General features: G+C 41.9%; 1 protein-coding gene across 10 annotated transcripts in view; it reads right to left on the bottom strand.

Moving 5' to 3' along the window:
* The window catches only part of nfixb (nuclear factor I/Xb), a 141,499-nt gene that overhangs the window by 38,203 nt on the left and 80,547 nt on the right, over positions 1-22,749 (bottom strand). The window lies entirely within an intron of this gene.

The following is a 22,749-nucleotide window of genomic DNA, read 5'->3' as shown; positions in this document are numbered from 1 at the left end:
TTGGAGTGTAACAAGATAATAACAGGGGATGTGATGAACAATGTGGTTATACAATGTTCCTGCTGAGCAAATAGGACATGCGAAGCAACTATTTCAGCTGCTACACACTGAGTCATCCACTTTAGCCATTGCCCTTTCATTTACTTATGCTCTAACATTCAAATGTATTCAGTTATCTTTGTTTTTTGTCACATTTAGAAGGAGGTTACGTCACTGGAAATAAAGATAAAATCTGAAAGTGATGCACTGCAAGAGCCTAGGTTTGGTTTCAGAAGTGCAGGGATACCATAAAGTAAAAAAAACAAAACAAACAACAAAACAAACCTATATACAGTACTACAGTATAGAGTAGGACGTTGTCCTGCTGCAGAATGAATTTGGGACTGATCAGATGCTTCCCTGATGGTACTGTTTGATGGATGAGAATCTAAACATCTAATGTGCTTAAAAGTTTTGCACTGTACTGTATATGCTCGATATGTATCTTTAGTCGAAGTTACATATAAATCAATCAGACAAGCAAGTAAATAAAAATGATGAAACTGGTTGTCACACTTTCCATTATAGTAGTAACAAACCAAAAAATTGAAATAGCAAAAGTAAAAACGCATTATAAATCTGTATTGCTGTATTGTTCATGCACTAACCCTACTTAATTAAAAAAAAATTTAATGCAGGAATCAGGTTGCATTTGATTCCCAGCAGGCACGCAGCTGGCCACCGTTGTTAGACACTGACATTTGGTTGAATGTAAGATGTGACGTTGGGTGACCAAATTTAATGTCAGGACAATGTTTGATGCCGTCAATTTGACGTGGAATACTGACAACAGCTGACGTTGATTTTTTGTTGGTTTTAAGTGTTGTTGTTAAGTAACCAAAATCCAGTGTCTTCCAAATCTCTCATTCCTACAACATCCCGACATAGAATACTGACATTCTAGTCGTGGCGTATGGTGGCCAAAGCCCAGCGTCTTCTAACGTCACAACCCGATTTTCATTTCCAACTCAAATTTAACGTCTGTCTGATGTTACATTGACGTCCAGTGCGAGCTGGAATTTTATATTTGACATATTTTTCCCTAAATAAAACGAAACAAAACAACAAACAAAAAAACAAAACAACACAAAAAATTAGTAAAAGAAAGAAAAACATGACAAGAAAATGTGCAAATTAAAAGAAGATAATAATGAATGGCATGACTGACCAAAACAAAACAAACCTTACTTAAAAACCTTTTTTTTTTTTCTTTCCAATCCAAAGACACACAGGAGGTGAGAGTACTTTTTCTGCACTGAATATTTTTCTCTAGGTGTTCCCTTAAAGGCTCATCCGTTGCTAACACCTACCACCAACAAGGTAGGGCAGACTGATTGTAACCTGAGAAGCAAAACCTGGTGCAAAAAGGTTTGAATGACCAGTTGCTGCTTGATAAGCTTATTGCTCTGAGCCCATGGTAAAAACTGAAGGTGAATCTGATGAAAAATTTGACATTATCAACTCTTCTCTCATCTGGATTTTGGCAGCCAGACACTAAGAGAACAACATTTAGAGGGATTTTAGTGAGTAATTAAAACTGAAACAATAAAAGTGAGGGGGTCTTACATACCCCGATCATGCAGGCATGGCTCTGTGTTCAGGGCCCATTTAGTGTCAATGGAGCAGCTCCTTTCTGCTTACAAATCAAAACTGAGCTTTCACAGATTGAAAGAATAACACTCTGGCTTTTCTGTTTTAGGATGGATTTTCCCTTCAGCTATTTTTGGCATTTTCTGGGAAGTTTATTTGGCTTCTATATCCACACCCTACCTATTAAACCAGCAGCTTCAAATTCTGGCAATTCCTCTAGCACTATGGTGGTGTCAACAAAATAGCTGTTCCAGGCTAGTGGGCTTGCAAATTCCCATTTTTCTGATCCACTGAAACATCAGTCCAAGTCTATATAATCAATCTTTGTTCCCACATTCAGTGTAAAAGTGACAATAGTGCATCTCCATGTAGTTCAGTGAATGTCTGGTATGTAACTCCATGTGACAGCACAGCATGGGTCGATGTGATTAATTGTGAAATGTGTTTTCTGTGCTGGTAGTGCTGAAGTGTGAATGTGTGGGTGTGAGACTATTAATACATCACTTGGTGGCTATGGATATGTGTCTGTGTCTTATATATGTTTATGATAGTGTATATGTGCAATGAGTCCCAGTTGGAGATAAGCATGTAAACATCTGTGACTGACAGGCTGAGCAGTGGAGTGTGGGAGGGAGACAACGGTCTTTTATTAAAATACATAAGCATGCGTGTGCATCAGCATTTATAACACTTCGTGGGAGTATTTGCACGTGCATGCACCCTGTGAGTCCGTGTCTATACAGTGTGTGAGAAAGTTCAATTAATTGAGAAAGATAATTCTGTGTTAGATGCACATCTGTGTTTTTTTTTTTTTGTGTGTGTGAGTGTGTGCCGTGCATGGCCGCCTGGCCCGAGCCCTGTGCCAGCAAGGAGCAGGTGTGGGGAGGCAGCCCTTCATTGCCCGTTGCCCATCTGCGTGGCCGTCTGTGTGCCGCCTGCGCCCTCCCTGTGCCAATGCCACACAGAGCTTGGGAGCCAGGGGGTGAGAGGGGGGTGAGAAGGGGTGAGAGGGGCCTAAAGGGAATCAACCATGGGAGAGAGAGGAGGGCATGGGGTAGAAAGATGGAGGGGTGTGGGGATCGGGGGGGCAGCTGGCTGGCTGCCCATGTACTACCCCCCTCCCCTCTCACTCTGCCCTGTTTCTTTTATCTTTTATCTGTGCCTATGCTGATGAGCTGTGATATACAGGGAGAGATTGACAGGGAGGGAGGAAAACGGAGACACAGACAGAGAAAGGTCTCTTTTACAAGCCTGTGTGTTTTTTGGGTAGTAAAGTGCTTTCTGCACAGCAAGTAAAACTCCCCCACTGATACAAGGCTGGTGTTCAAAGCAATGATTAATATTCCGTCAGAAAATAATGGTGACTTCCCTGATTTTGACTTCCCTCCTTGTGTCTTTGATATCAACCGTTATATCCAAACGTTCAGATGAAACTGAAAATGCATTATGGAGAAATGTCATTGCTCCATTTGTCCAGCAGATGTCACTTGTTGGCAGTGGGGTGACAATGCAGCAACACATGCTAAAGAAAACTACCTCTTGCAGGGTGAAGAGAGAGCAGAGGGAAAGATTTCAGCAGTAGGCTGCCATGACTTTAGCAAGAAGGGAGAGTCGGGAGGAACAGTTTTGGGGTGTGGGGGGGCTGGTAGAGCTCTCTCGCATATCTTGCTTCAGTCCAAATTCTTACCAAAAATAAATAAATAAATAAAATAAAATAAAATAAAATATCTGTGGCTGAAAAGATCTCGCTTTAAATTTTCAACACAAATCCTAAAGTATATTTCATATTTGACATATTGGATGTCAAGTTTGGACATTTCCACCTAAAAAAAAAAAAACTTCTTCCCCCATTTTTCCCTCTTTTTGTGATCCTGATCACATCCTTGAAACATGCTTGATAATACTCAGAGTCACAGCTGGACTGATGACATGGACAATAAACACATACTGAAAAACACTCAAGTCCATCCAGACTTTCTATACTGGCAGGCTTGTTTAAACGGCACTGATGATTTGTGTATATTAAGTTTCATGCAAACAGGACCGAGTATAAAATGTTTAGCACTTAGGCTCTCAACTAAGATTGAAAGATATGAGCCACCCTGAGGTACTCCACCATTTCCCATGTTGTGATATATGTGTATGCATGTGTGTTTCTTTCCCTCCGTGTGTGTGTGCGTGTATGTGTGTGTGTTTGTGTGTGGCAGGATCTGGGCACAAGTAGGAATGGGGATCATGTGATGCCAGTCTCTGCCAGGGAACGGGGGAGAGAGACAGAGAAGGAGGAGGGGGGAGGGTTATAGGGAGGAAAGGCAAAAAAGGGAAAAGAGGCAGACAGAGGAGAGAAGGGGAGACAAGAAAAAGACAAAAAAGAAGTGAATGAGAAGAGGAAGAAAGGGGAGGGGGGAAGAGAGGGAAAGAGTGACAGACTGAGAAAGAGGGGGAGAGAGAAAGGGATGGGGGGGGGGCTCGAAGGGGGGCACTGTGAGAGCTGTGGGAACGTTTTGCCTGGCCAAGAAAGACGTGAGCAGAGAGAATAAAAGAAGGAATGAGAAAGAAAGAGAGACTTGTTGGCAGAGTAGATGAGGAGAGGAGAGGAGTGTATGTACAGTGGGCACCAGCTAGGGAGCAGACACGATCAAACTTAGCACTACAGTGGAGACGAGGAAAAGCAAACACACATAACACCACAGCCACCAAGAGGCACGTTGCTAGAAGCCAAATGTTCTGAAATATTCTCACACTAATAACTAACAGTAACCGTGAGAGTAAATGGGCGTAAATGCTTTGATGCAGGTCTGTCCTTGACACGGGTACCATGGCGACCTGCCGCACAGACCAGGACTCGGTGTGCGTATTGCAGGGACTATACAGGGAGCAGAGAGCATGTCCTTGTGAACTTTTGGCTAAGTGTTTTATCACTGTTCCCCACTGTGTCAGTTCCCACTGTGTGGGATAAATTCTCAGAACCAAACTAACAGTGTACAAGTTCATGTAGCTTTCAGAGTAAGTGGACCTATACTCTAAGTAAGTGGACTAATACTATAGTCGAGGCCGGACTACGAACACAGGAAAAGCCGGCAATGACTCAGGATCCCCAGAGGCCCAAATTCACTGTCTGTTAGTTGGGTTGTGGAACTTGATTACTGCTTTGTGCAAACTGGTTTGGGGGTATCAACTCAAATGATGAGAGCCTTCAAGCTGCACTTATCCATATTTTTAAATTAACAATGGATCAAATGACTTTGTGTCATGTGAAAGGGGTTGCTCAGGGTGCAGAACTCAGAAAATTATCTCCTAAGCTCTACAGAAACTTTTGGCATCATTTGTTTTGGTTTTCCAGACTGTAGTTTCACTGTTTTAGCTGATTCTCAATGTTCTCATCAACTTCATTTCAAGCAGCAGCAGCAGGCAGCAGTTTTTAGGCTCTTAACCTCTTAAAACCCACAGTATGCAACTTGCGCAGGACAGAATAGCAGATAGACAAAGTTGGCAAGTAGCTGGTGAAACTAGTGGTGCGCTTAGCAAATAAAGAGCAAGAAGTTTGCTCAGGAGCTGGTGAAGGCCAAAAACTGAGTAAAAATGAGGGTGAATATCGGACGTGTGGACAAAAACAACTTCAAATGAATGGTAATGTTACTCTGTGTCTGCTCAGTGTCTAAAGCCACTGTTTCCTACCTTGTTTGGCATTTTAACTTTATAAAAAGTGATAATATGTTGTGTTTATAGCTTGTTGCACTGCCCCTGAGTGGCCAAAAAAAACCAATTAATGCAAGTTTAAAGAGAGAGTGAATTTCTAATCTTTTATCCCTGTATTAACTGCTCAGTTATCTGTTATTACAAGCCAAATATGTGTTAAAAAAATAAAAATTAAAAATAAATAAATCCAAGCAAATTGTCTCTTGTCTTCTTGTAAAATGTTAAAATTTGTTTGACGACTCATCATGGTGTGTACATGAATTAACTTACAGTAGATGTGGTACAGCTGGACAATATGGTTGAAATCACGATCATATAAATAAGGATATTTTCCAATATCAATATCTATCATGATATGACAAATGTATGCCCAAACAATGAACTGTATTCTACTCTTTTGCATCAGATGAGATCACACTCTTCCACTGTGTGAAAAACAAAAATGTTAAAAATATTAAAATGTTTTATTTGTGGCCTCCAGATCTTCAGGGTAGTAATGGCATTCTATGAACACAGAGGTATAAAGCTAAAGGGTTAATGTTGTGTGCACGATCAAAAACAAACCCTGTATATTAGCATTTTGACTGCATGACACTCAAAGCCAGACTTTACTGCCAGGCTTCACAGCAAATTACATTTGAATAGTGTATAGGCAGCATATAAACCATAAATGGAATCACGAGAAAGCATTATGTCATTTTTCTCACTTTTTTAACATAATGTTGACAAAATATTATTCACATTACAAGACAATGTTATTTGCATCACACTCACTATTTACACCAACAGGCCTTCAGTCTGATCCAGCCTGGGCCAGAAAACTAACCATTTATTTTGGGTTTGTGAACTAGGCAAATAAATGCTCCCAAATCTATCTAAGGCTTGGAGGACGTGTTTTATGAGGGTTGTAAAACTCCACACAAACACATAAAGCAGGCCTGTAAAAATAATGTGTGCTCTGCATAAATGCTCATTTGGACTAATGAATTAGGGGAGAGATGAATGGCTGCGTAAAACTCCACATCCTCCCTGGGTGATGCGTATGGAGGCATAATGTACGATGTACATGATTTGTGAGCAAGTTTGCATTTCAGTTTTTCTGCACATGTATAGATGTGTTTGCTGGAGGAGGGCTAAATGTGTTGCTTTGTTTATGTGTGTGCGCATCTCAACAACTCCAATGTGCTAATGATTCATAGTGCTCATCCTCAACCTCTCAGATTGGTGTCAAATCAGGACACTGAGTGAAAAGCTCAAACAGACCATATCCGGGATGACACTCACAAACTACACTACACCCACACACACACACAAACAAACACACACACGCACGCACGCACACGCACACACACACTGGAGCACTGACAGTGACTAAACATCGACTAGTGTTCCAGTAACTTCGGAGCTGATCTGCATACATCCTCCTTAGATGGTGGGGGCTTTCCCAAGTAAACTGGAAATATGTCCAAGTGTTTCTAGGGAATTAACAGCCAACTCTGCATACCTACGGCATGAAACAAAGATTTATTCTGTCAGCTGACAGAGAGAGAGAAGAGGAGGAGGAGACAGACAGAGAAAGAGATCGAGAGCAGCAGATGAGGCCTGAGAAAAAACAATCAGCCAAACGAGGGCACAGATAGAAAGGCAACCTTTGACCACCAGCTGTCTGGGAGTCACCGCCCAGCCGCATTTGTCAGTCTGTGTCCCCAGATGAACCCGGCCCAAGGGTCAGTGGCTCCCAGCACAGCCGTGTGTTTCTGTGGTTCATTTCCATGTGCACACACACACTGCAGACTTGTGCACACAGGCATTAGTGAGTCTTCCAGTGTTTGTGTGCGTGCCCATGCGTATGAGCTGTTTGCTATCTGTGTCAAAACTCGCTTTATCTCTCCGGCAGATAAGGTGAGTAAACAACTGCCCTGGCCTTCCTGTCTCTGACATGCTAGGTGATAAATGTACTAGCCTCCCACCTTCAACAGATGTTCCCCAGTGTCAGGCCCGGGGCACTGGAGCAAACGATTCAGGCGAGTCCCAGGCTCTGGCTGCAGCCACAGGCCTGTGAGTGAAAGCCTCCTAACAGGCGTACGAAAGCGCATGCAAGTCTCATTGTTCTGTTTTATATGACTACCAGTAGAGTGCAGGTCTCTGCTTCATATAAGAGCTACGTGTATAGATTGAAGGCTTAAATGAATCAAAAGGCAAGTCCATACATGTCAGACATACAGGATTAGCCTATTTGGAAGGAGCTTATGGCTCCACTCAGGCTCTCCCTCAGTCAAGCTGATAATTGGAGATTTATTCCTACCATCTATCAATCCATCTATTAACTTATTAACCCAGATAAAAGCTTAGAAACCATCCCTCCTCCCTCTTATCAGAATCAACATGGCCAAAAGGGATTAAACTGGTGCCAATCCACTTAGCGAGTTCAAAAATCATGTTCATCAATAAGCATCACTTATTATCGCTGAATGCAGCCTCTACGTGCTCAAGTGATGCACTTTAAAATCTGTGACCTTATTTGAAAAACTGACATGCTGGGAGTGAATAAAGGAGAGAAAAGTAGTACAAATTCAAGAAAACAGAAGAGAACAGATTTAGGTTAAATGTTGATAAAGAGAGTAATAAGATCCTCTTCACAGTAACAGTCACAACCAACTGTTGTAATATTCAACACAGAAATTTTTTTTACGATGATATTATTTCATGTGTTGACCATGTTTAACAAATATTCCACCAGAATGTTCAGACGAATAAAGACTTGGTCATTGTAACACGTAATTTTCATCGGTTTTATGCACTGCATCACTGCTGATGTCTGTGAACAAGCATACCAGGGCAAAAAGATCATTTTGCATATTAATTTAAATGGGAGCTCCTGTCAGTGTGTTCTGCCTCTGGAAAGGGTTGAAATGTCAGCGCAACGGCTGCCCTGTTGCCTGTGGCTCTGTGGTAAATGGAGAGGATGTTCAAGTCGAGGGGCAGGCCAGAGGAGCCTGCATCTGTCCGGCAGTTGCTCAGAAAGGTCTCGCGTTTCACACTACACCTCTGGGATCGCTGGGGCAATCTCAGTCAGAAGTTTATAAAAAACAGAGGGAAAGAAGGAACCAGGAAAGCAAGAGGGGGGTGATTGAGCGCGAGTGAGAGGAGAAGAATGAGCTGCGTGACATGAGAAGACAGACAGAGAGATAGCAGAGAGGAGGAGTTTGGACAGCTGAAATGAGAAAGGGAACCGGTTTAGATGATGATGTGATGTTTTCCATTCTGCCTGCAGTGCCTGTGTGTGTGTGTGTGTGTGTGTGTGTGTGTGTGTGTGTGTGTGTGTGTGTGTGTGTGTGTGTGTGTGTGTGTGTGTGTGTGTGTGTGAGGGGATCTCCTCAGGCCCCCAAGGAGCCTGAGGGCCCCTGGTGGGATCTGTGAGTGGATTCAGGTGAGAAACAGGTGCAGCTACGTTGTAATTACACACTATGGACAAAGGACAATGGTATGTGTATATGCATCTAGTACGTCCACAACCGTGCATGCAAATGAGCATGTATGATGATTCATGCATAATCTCAAGGTAAAACCATGTGTGCAAGGATGCATGACTGTGTGTGTGTGTGTGTGTGTGTGTGTGTGTACACTGATCAGCCACAACATTAAAACCAGTTACCAGTTTTAATGTTATGGCTCATTGGTGTCTTTGTGTGTGTGTGTGTATATATACAGCATACATATATACCACCATATACTGGTTTTAATGTTGGTGGCTGATGTGGTGGTGTATATTTTATGTACTGTAAGCACACACAAAAGCCTGTGTATTCCTTGGATCAACATGTGACAGGCGGGCCTGTCTTCAGTCAGGCCCAGTCCTCCACAACAAACCCATTCCCCAGAGCCCGATCTTTGGTTTGGTCTCCGTCTCAGCTGTCACGATGCCTGCACTGTCTGCCCCCCTGTTAGCTACACTGAGAAAATATACAGCGATTTTATAGCCATAACATAGGGTATACACACACACATGCATGCATACAGCTTTTTTCTAACAGGCAGACCAGATGAACTATATTGCATTTGAAGGATGGTTGTTATGAAAAAGAAAGAGGACATAAAGAGGATGTTAAGAAGTTTTACAGTTAGTTGACATTAAGTTGAAATACTTTAAATTATTTATGTTTTTATGTGACAACAGTTAGAAGAGCACACCCTGACGAGAATATTACTAGGGATAAGGTGGGCAAGATAAGTTAAAAAAACAATCCTCCTATTTTGGGTTGCACCTGCTGGTTGTAAATTCATTACTAGGTTTATGTGTAAATCGCTTCTTAAATTCTTTGTAACTGCTAGCTAGTTTCAAACCACTGATTTAGTATCTTAGGGTACACTAGTACTAAAACCAAACAAACGTCTTAGCTAGTAACTACTTTCGTAATGTGTAAATCAGTGGTTTGGAAACATCTGTAACGCTCACGAATCAAAAGTTACTGTTGCATCACAAGCTGCAACATAACTGTCAAAAATTACAGATTTACCAAGAGATATAATAAATTTAACTGCAACCCTTGGTTAATGTAGGTATTACTCTTATTTATCTGCATACATGAAGTGTTTCAGGGCTAGTAGTATTCATACAGTTAATATTATGATTACCAATTATGCTAATGCTATTTAGTAATTTAGTCAGATGCTATTAGCATAACATTTTGGGAATCTGTTAGCCCCTGTTTTATCATTTTATTGTGTATACAAGAAAACCTGGTCATACAGTATGGACAAAAATGTGCATTGTATTGTGTTTATGTGCAGATAAATTGAGTATAGAACATGAACATGAACATTTTCAGCCTAAACCACAAAACCAGGAAGCGCAGACAATCACTGGAAAGAATTTAAAATACAATTTGCTTTACTCTTCTGTGTCTGTCAACCTTCTTGACCGAAACCGAAGGCAGTAATCCCCACCCATCCGTTATCTGAAGCAGGTCAAGGCACATTCTCTTCATTTCTACATATTACTCCGTTGCAATCTTTCATATATACACACTATTCCACAGAGGTCTGACTTAAAAAACAACAACTTTAGGTCATATAAGCTTGAGGACTTTGACGTCGGTGGGTGCCGTCTCTCTGCATGTGGCCCAGTTCCATTGTTTTGTGGAGGCATGTTCATCCAATAAAACAATTAAGGGAACGTATTTATGAGGACTTTTAGAAGTAATCTGAGCCGGGCCTCTTCCGCTTAGGTTTGGATCCACAGTCAGACCCTCCTTAGTGAGAATGTGTTCAAACTCAGGCCTGCAGGAGGGAGGTGGCAGCTTGTTTATTTTACTGTGGGATGAATCTGGCCATCATTATCTCACACTGCAGAAGTAAACAGATGCTTGCGGCCCACTCAGCTGCAATAGTGAGTCTGGCTGAGGCTGCAGCAGGGGTGGGAAAGAGGATCTAAGGAGGCTGAGGTCGGAGGCATGAGAGCAGAGACAGACTGTGGCTAAAGCGAGCTGTGCTGGAGCTGAGGTTGAGACTGAATCTGGGAATGAAGATGGAGCTGATTTGGAGGTTACGAGGTTACCGTTATTTCTACAACTGGCACTTGTAACAGAGCATGGAGGTAGAACCACGGAATCAAGACAGGGCCTGGTGCTTTGGCCTTGCTGTGGCCTGCAATATTATCACGTTGAAAGAAAGGTTGTTTTGTAACTGTCATAACACAGAGGGAAGCCATATCAGTTCAAGATGCTCTTGCCGGAAAGCTCAACAAACACTGGCAGAGAAGTTTTCACAGAGCCGCGTGGCCTAAACAAACTGCTGTGGAAAGAACACAGAGGGAGGAGAAACTAAGAAAAAGAGGGTGAGAGAGTGTGGGGGTGGGGTAAAGGAGAGAAAAAAACGAAATGGCGTCTCTTCTAGTTACAGTTGGAAGAGAGGGAGAGAGCAAGAGCGGGATCTGCTGCTTTTTTGACGTTAATCAAAAGCAGAGACGCTCTGCAGTGGAAAAAGCATGACGAAAAGCAAAGTTTACATGAGCTACAGGCGGGGGGGGGGGGGGGGTCTGGGGGGCAGAGACAAACAAACAGACAACTACTGACGAACAGCTGCACAGAGCACTTCAGTGACAGAGAGGGAGAGGGAGAAAGAGAAGGAATGAGGGTAAAGAGAAAAAGAGAGAGCACCCTAGTTACAAAAATGGAAAGTCCACATTTTAGTATGGAAATATGCTCCTCATTTCATGATTCAATTCCTGCTCCCTCCCTTTTTCTCTCCCTCTCTGACTACCCCTTTCCCTACCATACTCTCTTGCTTTTTTGCAGCTGCAGCCAGGTTATAAAAGCCTGTTAAAACACAGGAAGACCAGTAAAATGGATTGAAAAATAGCTGAAGGGAGGTCTTGGGCTGAGCCAGGGAATGGAGCAAATACGAAGAGTGAAAAGTCTATAGAGAAGAGGAAAAATGCTAAATAAAAGTATAAACAGAAAAGTGGTATAAACTTAAATTGTTGTAAAATTTACAGATGTGTGCTGCTTCTGAATTTACTTGATTCATTGAACTTTTACTATAGAATAAACCCGCTATGTTGATCAACCCTGATGCAACTTTTAAAGGTTATTTAGCAATTGTAACCCCTGTTTGTAAGTCTGTTTTACTCAAAGACTCGAAACGCTCATGCAGCTGCTAAGCTCCCACAGAAGAAATTAAGTCTGACTTTTTCTACTGATTCTCTGAATATAAGAAGAGTTTTGTATGTGTACTAAAACCACGTCCATCCCTCACTTTAATCTCCAACTCATCTTCCCTTCATCTTCTCCTCATCCCTTCCTCATCCCTCCATTGCGTGTGCAGTAAGACACACACAACATTTCAGGACGGTTGCAAAGCTCCTTGTTGACTGTCTGCAAAGTGACCAGCAACCCGGTCAGCCATGGTCCCTGCGACCCTGTAGTGGCTCATCCCAGCCTTGTCTCCCGTGTCTTACCCTCATACAGGCCTAATCCTAACGGCTTTACAACTTAACCCCCCCCCCCCTCGTCTGGCTCAGGAACGGCACCAGGGAGAAATTAAAAATTTGCCCTAAGAAGCTGAAGAATCAAGCTTTTCCATGGAAACTAACATCAACCCTGCTGACATTACACATCCTATAACACCACTATCAGCTCTGCCTACACATGCTCTGCTGCTTCTTCCCATGCAAAGCCTTGTCCTCAAATAACATTCTGATGCGCTTTCTCTACCTTCATCTGTTTTTTTAACTCCGTTATCAAGACATGTTACTCTTTCCACTTATTCCACTTTTACTCTCTCCTCCTCCATCAGGTTGTACCCAGTTCTTCTCTACAATTCACTTCTCTCCCTGCTAAAATCACAAAGTTAGGCCAGGCAGTTCATTATTTCAAATTTATGGCCTGTCCGTTTGGCCTGCCTCAAGGAGGAATAAAATCAGGCTTTGGTTGGCGTGGTGATCTGGGGCCAGACCCAAATCCCACCTCCTACCCTTTTATAGTTTAATATTAAGTCATATCAAATTAAATTTAACAAATAAAAAAACTCTCCTGTGTGCTAAGACCTCTACTTTACAAAAACACACACAGACGCACGCACACACACACACACGCACGCACGCACGCACGCACGCACGCACGCACGCACGCACGCACGCACACACACACACACACACACAAACACACTCTCAAATACACACCCCCTCAACTCAGCACATACAGTGTATACACACACAGACTGCAATTCAACACTTAACTGCCCTCTGCCCCCTTTAGGGGAAATAACTGAGTTTGGCAAGTGTGCAGGATCGTGTGGAAAAAGGCATAAATTTGGGCACATAAAAATAACGCGTATGAGCACTCACTCTTGTTATAAACCTAAAATAGACATCATGTAACTTTATGTGCATGTGGAGGAGTACCATGGATTTGTCGGTTGCTGTGCATGAGTGTGCGTGTATTGCATGCGTGCGTATTGACCCACATCCATTAACCACTGCCAACACTGCCACTGAATAGAATAGAGAAGGCTGTATGTTAAATGGATCAGGCTCCCTGGTAATACAAAATAATGATGGTTACGCTATATCAAGGCCCTCAAAACCTTCCTATCCCTACATGCTTATAGGCCCTTTGGGGATTTCAGCCATTTGAAAATATTTTAAAGAGGCCCGATTGCCCCCAGCTCAGCGGCTCAGAGAAGCCTTAAAACCCTGCAGCTAAATCCTGGGGTTATGTAAGGTAAAGCCTTAAATCTCACCGCGCCTGATGTTACATATTACTGTAATTGCAAATGAAAAAAAAAAAAAAAAGACAGAAAAAAAATACAGGGTGGGGTGGCGGTGAAGAATCACAGAGTAAAGGGCCTTTGGGAACTGGTGGAGGGAAGAAAGAAGAGTAAAGGAAAGGAAATGAGGGAGGTGTGAGAGGATGGATGGAGTTGTGGAAAGAGGAAAAATGAAATCAGGAACTGATCGGGGAAAGAATGAGAAGAATACTTCTTTGACACAGCGGGTCTCTGAGGTATACTCTCTCACTCTCTGTCTCCTCAGTTCTGCTGCTTTTTTGACACTCTTCTCTTTCAGCAGACAGAGTGGACTCACAGGGCAAGTCAGAGCGCCGGCCAAAACCGTGGACTAAAAAGGAAATCCAATAAAACTTAGTCTGCATTTATCATCTGTCCACCTTACATCGTCTGTCGTCCTCCAACACAAACCTCCAGGGGCAGACAGAAACAGACTGACACATGTAAACACAAATGAAAGCCTGAGAAGTCATGAAGCACCGCCATTAAAAGAAACCCACCATGTCACTTCTACTATTTTTTGTCTCACAGGTTTTTTTTTAATTTAAGACTGTATTTGTGTGTGTGTGTGTGTGTGTGTGTGTGTGTGTGTGTTTTTATGTGTGTGTCTGCATGTAAGAATCTAAAATGTGCACAGAGGCGGATAAAGCAGTTCACATTATGATCACAGTGCATGATGCAATGCATGGTCTGAAGATGTAAACAGGCTTTAGAGTCATTGGCATGAAGAGTTTCTGTAAAAAGGGAGTTTTTACAAGCAAGCAAGGTCTAAGGCATTTGATTGTGATAGGAGAAACATAATTAAAGCATGATAACCTGCTCACAATGACAATGCTAATATGCTGACACTAAACAGGTGTAATTTTTACCATGTTCCACATCTTAGTTTAGTTTGGTCATAAACCAAAATACTGGATTTAAAATTAAAATTGTGACCTTTTTGAAACATTTCACTAGGTCATGGTTTGGAAATGTCAGGGGATCTCCAAAGTCATTGGGATTTATCCTCTGCAAACCATGACTGTTTATACTAAATTTCATGGCAATCTATTCAATAGCTGTCAAGAGACCTCACTAAAAAACAAAAAAGTTAACCTGCTGGTGGCCAGGAGGAAAATTCTAGGGATGACCAATATCATTGGGGTGCATCCTGTGAGGATGTCCATGCAAAATTTTTTAGAAATCTATCTAATAGTTGTGGAGATATTTCAGTTTGGACCAAAGACGTGGTTCATACGACAGACTGACATTGCCATCCCTAGAGCCACACTGCTAGCACTGCTAAAAATGTGATGTAAAGGCTAAATTCAAGCCCCCAGACAGTTGTGAGAATAGGCCTAAAAGAAAAAGGGAAAGTAATTGTTTCAGACTGCGACTGCCTCTAGAAATTCTCCCTGTGTAAGCCCGTCTGTTACTATGCCCATTACACATCATAATGAAATCAAGACCACAATACCACTGGCACCAGGGACTGGATAATACCTAACCATGGATTAGAGGGCAGTCTGCAGTATAAAGAGAGTGAGTGAAGACGAAAAAGGTTGAAGGAGGTGTGGCTAAATGCTGCTCATGTAGATCACTCACAATGGCCGTGTCACAGGCTGCCATCCAAGAGGAGGCCATTCAACAAAGGGACTGTGATAAGAGGAGAGACTATAGTGTGCACTTGCTGTGTTATGGCTGGGGATGTCAGGTAAAATGAGCTGCAGGGTTGTGTTGCTGCAGTGTAGAAGTCAGGAGATCAGTGGAGGTTTGTGTCAGACAGCACTGTTACAGCTGAGGACATACTGACAACAGACACACTGCAGTGGACGACTGAGAGCTAAATTACGAAAGCTGATCATCTGAGGCTCGTTACTGGTTTGAATCAAGTAGCTGAGAAAAGTTCACGTGAGCAAATCTCTCTCACCCTTAAGTAAAGCTTTCTATATGATTCATACGAGCTAGAAAATGTCTTTCACATTTCTATGTGTCCTTTGACCATGTCTAAAGGCAAAAGTATTCATATTTATTCTCAACTAACATACTCAAAGGCAGGGCAAAAAGACTCCCACTGGCTTCCTTTCCTCAACCCCTCTCTCAGAATTCTGAATTCTTTTAAATGTCTTAATGGTCTCAAGGCTCTGAATCATAAAATGGAGATAATGAAGCACACTTTCTCTGCTTGAAAGCATTCATGTTGTCGTATGTAGTTATACACACGAAAAGAAACACGTAGTTAAATAAGAAGAGAAAGCCTGAGAGAGAAGTTGAAACCCTGCTTACTTTCACCTCTCCTCACATCTGGCCAAGTAGGCATTATTGCCTGATTGTCTTTTTGTCCATTTCATAAAGTCATGAAATTTGTTGAACATAGTCGTCTCCAAATTACGGAGTTTCAGTCATTGTTAGATGACCCGACAAGCACTTAATTTGAATCGCACTGATGCTATAACCCCGGACGACATGTCACTGAACAAGCTGAAAAATACAAGTTATATGGTGTCAAGGGATATAAGAATAAGGATGCTGACACTCTGTTGTGGAAAACATAAAATAACCACTGATTTGATATCAGTAAAGCTCAATTGGCAGCCTATGGGACTATCTGATTTGAAAGTTTAAAGCAGCTACAATCAATATTTTTAGATGAGTCATGTGACTACTTGTATAAGAAAGGAGTTGCTCGTAGTGACAAACCCACAGGAAATTTTAGGAGCTTTATAAATTCTTTTCACTCACTGTTTTGGTTTTCAGACCCACGACTTTACTGGTTCAGTTTACTCCCACCACTCATAGTGTTGTTTTCGGTCACAGCAGCAGCTGTTTTCAGTGAATTAGCTCTTAAAACTCACTGTATACTATATCTGCTCAGCACCAAACGACAGACAGACAAAGTTAGTGACTAGCTGGGGAACATAGTGGTGCATTTAGTAGCTAAAGAAACAGATATATTGCCCCAGGCGTTAGTGGAGAACAAAAATTGAGCTAAAAGGAGATTGAATATTGGAAAACAATTTGCTGAAAACTTCATATCCGTGCTAAGAAATAAAAGCATCAAGAGCTTTGGGCAGTCAAGAATAAACCTAATTACATGCTGCATGTTAATTTTTTGTTAAATGAACACATCTGTTTTCATTAACTAAATATGAAAGAAAGATAAGGTAGGTGCAAAACAATACTTCCCTTTAGATACGAGTATGTACATATTCAGCTGCCTATGAATCCCAGGAAGGATTCATGTTCCAAATTTGAGTGAAATGTGAACAAAATGCGAATTAGTCTTTCACCTCTGTGTGATAATCACATAGAGGTGTGATTATTATTTTTTTTTAACCAAATGAATTTTTTTTATCAGATCTATCTGCCCAGCCCTATTCTTCCTCATCTTTTGCATCATCCTGAAACTCTCCTTTCTGCTCTATCTTTTCCCCCAGAATGGCTGCCAACATGTGATTTCACTTATCTTCCAGTGAAATTAAAGTGGAGAGGAACAGAGAGACATTTCCCTGTCTCTACCTCTTTTCCCCCACTCTCTCCTCATTGTGGCAGGGCTTGATGAAAGGACCTGTATATTTTGCTTTCGTTTCAAATTCCGCCACCCGAAAAAACTGCAGATGTGGGCTGCTCGCCACACCTACACAAAAATGCTGGACTGAAAAAATAAAGCGTAAGCAGTACAGACAAAGAGAGCAGCAAAATGATCCGTAGCTCCTTCCCTCTTCTTGTAAACACAAGATGAGCTCCTGTCTATTACATGATCTTTTTTGGTCTCGTTTGCAGGAAAGGCTGTGGCTGCTGAAGTGGTCCCCTGACCAGGTATTGAACACTACAGAGATTAGATGCAGAGGACAAGTTTTTCTCATCATCTAAAGCTTGTTTATGTGAGTCTTTTGAGCTTGAATGCCTCCAGTAATGCCTCTTGTCTTGTGTTACCACACCTCTCAAGTGAAGATTTAGGTCATTAGAGTTAATCACCACCTCTGTGACCTGCACAGATATAGTATTCCCAGATGTGCAAACATGCTGAGCCAGCACAGTCAGGTCATCAGTCAGGAGATAACACTAACATGTCTGTCATCTCTGTCCTAACAACATCCTCCTCTGCTTTCTATTGGTCCCACTGAGGGTCTGGTGCTGTCTTCAAGGCACAGTAACGGTGATCAGAGAATACCATTGTGCTCTGGGGTCTCTCTGTCATCTCTTCACTGCTTCCTCTAATCCCTTTGGTGCCTTTATGAGCCATAGAGACACAGTCCTACATCTGCATCAGCCATTATCTCTCAAGTCGGGGGTCAAAAGATCTCAAAGACACTTGGAACAACTGGCAGAAGGAACAGCTGTGATGTGGGATTCAGAAAATTAATGTAATGAAGTCTATTTTTGAGATGGAATTTCAGGTTACAAGCAAACACTGGTGTTTGGGCAAAATGTGTTTTTTCCAAATGCATTCAAGTCAAGAGAAAGCTCAGCGAGGGTAGAAGATTTTGGCTGAGATGATTCATCCCATGAGGGAGCGAACAGACAGCCAAACAAGACAGAGCCAAAGATCCATTCATTAGAGGCAGGAGAGTTTCCTACTACTCAAAAGTAAAGAATTTACACACATGAGTCTACCAAAGCATATAGATGCTTGCTGACTTATATTTTCTGAACGTTTTCCTGAATATACAATTCTGTTTTAGAGATAAACAGGTGTAGCACTAACATTTTTTGGACTATCTGGACTCATCAGATTTTAGAAGGTTTAATACTGTATCTATTTATCCCGAAGCAGTGTGCACGGGGCTCTAGTAAAAGCCATACTCTGTATATAGGGTGGTGGCGTTGATTTTTACCCTCTCCAAAATCAAAACTACTAGAACAAAAGTTTAAGGAATATATTTAAAGTGTAAGTTTACCTGCTCTAACATAACCTGCAATTGTTAGTGTGTCCAGTTAACTAGCTTAATACCTACAGTAGCAACTGAGCTTTACATCCAAGCCAGATAACTACTTTGTGGAGTTACAGGTTACGTTTAAAAAGCCCCATTCAAAGAAGCACATCCACTGTGTAGTATTTCCCCAATGTTTGGACACCTGTGGATGCTGTCAGAGTTTATGCGAATGTTAGCAGCTCTCTCCTGCTGTTTACTGAATTTCCCCTTTCCTTTGTAATGCTAAAGGTTCAAACTCGCTGTTTGAAAACACCGACAATGATATTAGCAGCTAAACTAAGCTGTTTGAAGAAATGTAAGTATGATCTTACCTACAGCACTAATACTAACAATCTCTACACTGCAAAACAAGAACAATGCTGTGTCTTCATTTAAATGTTACGTTTGGTAAATGGACTATTACTACTACTATAGTCTTATCGACCACTCAAAGCACTTTACACTATGCCACATTCACCCAGAGCTTTTTCTACACACACACACACACACACACACACACACACACAATGATGCATTGGACACTTCAGAGTGAAGGAATTGGGGATTGAACCACCGACCTTCCGGTTAGTGGATGACCCGCTCTACCTCCAGAGCTACATGTCATTAGCTAGTGACTTTTTGCCTTAAACATGGAACTTTAGTCTCAGTATTACATCATGTACAATAATTAGCCTGTGTATATACTTAAAACCCGTTTTTCAAGGTTCTTGTTTTAAAACAAGTCAGTTGGAAACATTTAAAAAGCAGCCAGAGACGGTGTTTTCAACCAACTAATTGAGCTGATGTTAGCTTAATTAGTTAGCTAGCTACAGCTGATAAAATTTGCTTGGTGACAGCTGTCATTTCAGCTGGCAAATTGACAGTCACCACCTACAATTGAGAAGTGTGCTTTAGTCTGCCTCTATCTGAAATCAAGGACCCTTTGTTTCAGAGATAACAAAGAATTTTGAGTGGTAAACACTGGTATCAATGTAAACTGTGTGTTTGCCAAATGAGTAAGGAAAGCTTAACAGGTGCAACTGTAAGTAAGAGGGATGGGGCTTGGCAAATGGTCAAGTGTGGAGTTTGTTTTCCCAAAAAAAAAATAAAAGCAATTGTATTCCAGCTTACTCAGTTTACTGTTCCTCTAGTAAGCTGCAATGAGGCCTCGAATGCTCCAGTGCTGGTTCAGAGCTCCCCGGGTGTTGTGAGAAAGAACACTGCACACTGAAGGAAAACTTACTGCAGGAAGTACCTCACCAATAGCAACCCCGCAGGGATCATAAGATAAAGTGGAAAAAGAAAAAAAGAGGGAGGAGAGACGAAGAGCAAAGGACACGGCTAGCAAGGGAAAGGGGGAGAAGAGATTGTGGAATGGCTGCTAATGCTTTCTGCAGAAACTGGCTCCTGAATGTTCTTGAAAAGTTGGATCTTTCCATTTCAGCTCTCCTTGTCTTTCTTCTCTTCTTTTTCTCTTCTTCTTTCTTTCTCCTCTTTCACCTCTTCCTCGTCCTTTAACCTACGGGAAGCATGTTGGCATAGTTTTTTAAAATTCTCTGTCTCCTTCATTTAGCAAACTCAAGTCAAAGAGGAACCACAGAATAGGAATAGTAACTTTGAACAAGAGTGCAAAACAACTTTGCCCTCAAAGGAAGGTCCTGATTATTCCAATCAAAATGTTAAGTCAGCACAGTTTTAAATGAGGGCAGAAAAGCCAAGATCAACGTCAGTGAAGGAACACAGTTGGTGATTTCATGAACACCGCCTATGAGATTTTCCACGAGTTACATTTTTACGCTTCCTTAATGTTCTGCTTGCATAGCCAATAGTCTGTACTGGTGACCCAGCTGCAGTAGAATTCCTCATAGGCTTTGAAATGCCATAATCTGTAGTGTTTGAGGTCCTCTCTATAACCTGAACAGTTTGCGTCATGTTAGATTAAAAAATGTATATTTCAGATATTTTTCCATTATGCAAATCCCAGAAAAACCCTCTTTGATGAAAGCAGTTTAGTATATTGAACAGTTTGTATTGCACTAATGCAACAACTCCCAGTCTTCCTCTGGGTCAGACCGAGTGGGCCTCCCAGGCATGAGCACCTTTAAGACCTATGGCTTTACAGCTGAAAGAGAAGAGATAAGCTTGCTTAGCGGAGCATAAAGACTACCTACACACCATTCTGAGGAGAGGACACACCGACTTAGATGGATTATTCACCAGCTATATGATCCATTCATGACCGGCCATGTGTGTGTGTGTGTGTGTGTGTGTGTGTGTGTGTGTGTGTGTGTGTTAAGCCTTCCAACACTGAAAGAGCTGTACTGAGCACTGGGGAAGTTTTTGATTACCACTCCCCGTGTGATACCTGAGTTTGGGTACTGATACAAAACTTCACCAATTTTACCAATCAAAATCCGTTTACAGGTGTTGGGAACTGCTACTCCAAACGTGAAAAAAGTTGTATAATATCCTTGTGTGACTCCAGAAGGACCTGAAATCATACAGATTGTCTCAAATAATGTCACCTGAGTCTGCATTGGTTGAAGCTGAAGAACGAGTTTTGAAAATGAGAGAAGTGAGTTTACCAGACCTCTGTAGCTCGCTCCTCATCTCTACTTGAGGCCAGTGGCTCGAGGTTACATTAACTGCTACTGGCATAACACATGTACCTGATCAAACCGTCAGCATTTGAGTTGCATTGTGGGTAATGTAGGCACCATATGTTGACAAGGAGGTAGAATATGTTGAATAAAAGAGATGATATCTCCGGTTCTGCTGCATTGATTTCGTTCCTTTTTTTTCTTTAATCCATGTCCAATCTTAAAACCAACAATTTTATAGGAGTGCAATGCAAAATTGATAGAGTACTCTTTTAGTACCAATGAGCTGTACAACAACTTTGCCAATTTAAAATAAAGAAAATCCTAAATTCACAAATCTAATCAAATAACAAGTTTTTGTACCCTGGGACTATGGAAACATTTCAGTCAATACTCTACAGCTGAACGAGATGCTGAATGTAATCGCAACATTTCCGGTTCAAATATGGCTGGGCACAATCTGGATTGTGTCAAAAAGCAAATGGTAATATTTTAGGTTGCATGCCCGCAGCTCTAAGTGGATCTCCTCTGTCCATAAAGGATAATCCAATTCCCAACAAGCCAGCCTGACCTCCGGCTCAGATTCTGTCCCCAATCAAAAAAGCACAACCTCGTCTTTTAATCCAGCTCCATAATCACAAATTCTCCCGGTCACATCCGCCTGGCCTTGTTGGGCTTTAGAGCTCTTTACAGAGTGTACAGAGCTGAGCCCGCACCCTCGTATTACAGCAAATTAATAACTCTGCTGATTAAATCATTAAGGAGATTTTTTGACCCCCACTAAAACCCTGTCCTCTAAATTTGCCTCCGCTCCTCTCCCTCTGCTGTAGATCTAGAGTGAAGGGATGACGTGGTGTGGGGTGGGGTGGGGGAGGTTAGTGATGGTGGGTTTGGGGATTAACTTGTTTGGGCTGTCCGCAGGCTCAAACACTAAGCGCTCAATCACTCAATCACCGGGATCCACACGCTCACTGGGACTTAGCTTCACAGATCCCAATGACATTGACCGTGGTTGGACCGCTAAATCTATCTGCTCCTGAACTGACCCGCACAGCCACTGATGATCCCGTATCTCTATCCATATTGCTTTATTGACCAATTTTCAACCACTCTGATATCGGGGGGTAGGTGAAGGATTAGGGGCTAGCTTTGTTTTATTGTATCGTACATTTTTAAAGCACATTTTCTAACTCTGATACTCAACAGAGACAAAAAAAAAAAAAAAAAACCCCAAAAAACCCCATAGGGGATGTTTGATCCAATTTGGCAGATTGTTTGGACTGAGAGAGACTTTTGGGACTCATCAAAGAGCAATTGTCCAGCATGGTGAGAGTCCTTCTTTCTACTAAGAAGACCACCACCACCTCTAAAAGGCCTTTATACCCCCTTTCCTGTCCTCCAGTCTATTCTGGGTGCTTTGTACTGCCAGAAGCTTAAACACTTGTTTCATTAAAAATGCAGACTAAGAATATAATAACCTCATTGTTGCCTCACTCCCTCCCCTCATTCCTTTTTTCCTTTGTTATTCTTACGTTCTCTCACAGGCACCTAACTAAATGGACAAGCCAAAGGGTGCTTCTTACTGAGAAGAATGGTGTGTGTGACAGGGAAAGATTTAAGAGACAGAGACAGAATATCAG

Source organism: Xiphias gladius, chromosome 3 (assembly GCF_016859285.1).
Source record: "Xiphias gladius isolate SHS-SW01 ecotype Sanya breed wild chromosome 3, ASM1685928v1, whole genome shotgun sequence".
Taxonomy (NCBI): domain Eukaryota; kingdom Metazoa; phylum Chordata; class Actinopteri; order Istiophoriformes; family Xiphiidae; genus Xiphias; species Xiphias gladius.
The sequence above is the reverse complement of the archived record's forward strand: the minus strand, read 5'-3'. Positions and strand labels throughout refer to the sequence as shown.